At 50.5% G+C, this 2,786-nt stretch overlaps 1 protein-coding gene across 1 annotated transcript in view; it reads left to right on the top strand.

Moving 5' to 3' along the window:
* Nucleotides 1–2,444: 2,444 nt before the first annotated feature.
* LOC109920397 (serine/threonine-protein kinase WNK3-like) overlaps nucleotides 2,445–2,786 on the top strand; it is a 75,237-nt gene continuing 74,895 nt past the window's right edge. Inside the window, exon 1 of the mRNA XM_048619830.1 lies at nucleotides 2,445–2,529. The gene's annotated coding sequence lies outside the window, so the exon portion shown is untranslated. The remainder of the gene's footprint in view (nucleotides 2,530–2,786) is intronic.

Genomic DNA, 2,786 nt, shown 5'->3' with positions numbered 1-2,786 from the left:
CACAGGCACAAACTCTTCTCTCTGATCTTGGTGCAAACAAGAAACTGCACAGCCAGGACTAAGGTACACTCTCAAATCGAAACATGGAGTTGGGCGGGGCTTTGGTGGTTATATATAGAATAACAGATACCCGGACAGAGTTACAGATTAGAATCTAATCGAGGGGTTCGGGGTGGTTTAAATACAGAATAACAGATACCCAGGAGGGAGTTACAGACTGGAATCTAATCAAGGGGTTCGGGGTGGTTTATATACAGAAAAACAGATACCCTGGGAGTGAGTTACAGACTGGAATCTAATCAAGGGGTTCGGGATGGTTTATATATAGAATGACAGGGCAGCACGATGGCTCAGTGGTTATCGCTGCTGCCTCACAGTGCCAGGGACCCAGGTTCAATTCCACCCTTGGGTGATTCTGTTTGGAAGTTAGGTGGATTGGCCATGGGGAATACAGGAATAGGGTAGGGGGTGGGTCTAGGTGGGGTGCTCCTTGGAGGGTCAGTGTGGACTTGATGGGCCCAATGGGGGGAATCAATGAGCAGGTATCTGGGAGTGAGTTACAGTCTGTAATTTAATTAAGGCAATGAGGATAGTTTATTTACAGAATAACAGATCCCTGGGAATGAGTTACAGACTGGAATCTATATTGAATATAGGAGCTGGGATGTCATGTTGTGGCTGTACAGGATGTTGGTTAGGCCACTTCTGGAATACTGTATTCAATTCTGGTCTCCCTGCTATAGGAAAGATGTTGCGTAACTTGAAAGGGTTCAGAAAAGATTTACAGGGATTTTGGGTGATTTTTGTCTTTTATAGAATTGATTTGGATGTGAACATAGGAGGTATGAGTTGTAAGTTTGCATATGACACCAAAATTGGTGGTATAGTAGACAGCGAAGAAAGTTACCTCTGAGTACAACGAGAGCTTGTTCAAACGGGCCGAGGAGTGGCAGATGGAGTTTAATTTAGATAAATGTGAGGTGCTGCATCTTGGAAAGGCAAATCAATTACACATTTAGTGGTAGGGTCCTAGAGAGTGTTTTTGAACAAAGAAACCTTCGGGTGCAGGTACATAGTTCCTTGAAGGTGGAGCCGCAGATAGACAGGGCGGTGAAGAAGGTGTTTGGTACGCTTTCCTTGATTGGTCAGTGCATTGAGTATAGGAGTTGGGATGTCGTGCTGTGGCTGTATTGGTGAGGCCACTTTTGGAGTACTGCGTTCAGTTCTGGTCTCCCTGCTATACGAAAGATGTTGAGTAACTTGAAAGGGTTCAGAAAAGATTTACAAAGATGTTGGAGGGTTTGAGCTATAGGGAAAGGCTGAATAGGCTGGAGCTATTTTCCCTGGAACGTTGGAAGCTGAGGGGGTGATCTTATAGAGGTTTATAAAATCATGAGGGGCATGGATAGAGTGAATAGCCAAGGTCTTTTCCCCCAGGGGTGGGGGAGTCCAAAACTAGAGGGGCATAACTTTAAGGTGAGAGGGGCAAGACTTAAAGGGGACCTGAGGGGCAACTTTTTCACGCAGAGGGTGGTGTGTGCATGGAACAAGCTGCCAGAAGAAGTGGTGGAGGCGGGTACAATTACCAGATTTAAAAGGCATCTGGATGGGTTTAGAGGGATATAGGCCAAAGGCTGGTAAATGGGACTAGATTTATCCAGGCTATCTGGTCAGCATGGAACAAGATGGGCTGAAGGGTCTGTCTCTCTGCATTGTTGGTGGGCATCTGACCTCTGGCAGGCATTTTCTGATTGGTCCGTACGTGCGGCTGCGCATTGGCCGCCCGCTGATTGGTGTAGGTGGGCCCCGAGGCCGGAAGTGAGGCGCAACGCCCGAAGGGAGATGTAGTTCTTCTGACCTCACAAGACCATTCCTGGCGGGACGCCTGGATGGCGCAAGCGCTCTCGACATCCCGTCGAGCGCCGCCGGTACGGCGCAGGCACTCTACGTTCATTCGTACATGCTGCCGGTGTGGCGCAGGCGCCCTGGACACAATCATCCTACGCGCACTTAACCCATCCAAACGGACGCCGGCAGCACGCAGGCGTACTACGTTCATTTGGACGGGTCGACGGCAAAGCGCAGGCGCTCTAGGTTTACACCGGCAAGCCGCCGGTGCTGCGCAGGCGCCCAGGACACATCGCCCAATGCCCTCTCTACACATTCAAATAGCGTCGGCAGCGCGCAGGCGGACTACATCCATTGGGAAGACGGCCAGCGGTGCGCAGGCGTACCACGCAGTGTCCAGCCGGCCGACGGCAGAGCGCAGGCGTTCTGCCTCACCTGCCGGCGCAACCGCGGCCACGCGCAAGCGCTGAGGCCTTCCACCCGACGGACCGCCGGCATCGCGCAGACGCACGACCGACCCGACGACGTACACCGCCGTGCCTGCGCAGGCGCACATGGCAGTTTCAGCTCGAGCGCGCAGGCGGCGGGCGAAGAAGAAGAAGGAGGAGGAGGCGGCGGCGGCTGCTGTGTCCTCAACCGCTTCAAATAATAAAACAGAACGAAAACTTTTTTTTAAAAAAAGTAAAAGAAACAGAAAGTGGAGGGGTGGTAAAATAGAGAAAAAAAAATCCTTTCTTCCTTCGACGCTTCTTGATATTTCCCCCTCATTGGGGTTGAGCGCGGGTCTCTTGTGTCGAAGGCCCTTGTTGTAGCTAGCTTTCCCCCTTTATCTTTTGGAAGGCAATATGAAACGTTAATTAATCTTTAACTAATTCCCCCTCCCCCTTCCTCTTTTTATTTGTTTTATTCAGTCATGAAGGTGTGTGCTTTTACCAGGA

This window comes from Rhincodon typus, chromosome 44, assembly GCF_021869965.1.
Source record: "Rhincodon typus isolate 14 chromosome 44, sRhiTyp1.1, whole genome shotgun sequence".
Lineage (NCBI taxonomy): Eukaryota > Metazoa > Chordata > Chondrichthyes > Orectolobiformes > Rhincodontidae > Rhincodon > Rhincodon typus.
Note: the sequence above shows the minus strand (reverse complement) of the source record. Positions and strands in the feature narration are given on the sequence as shown.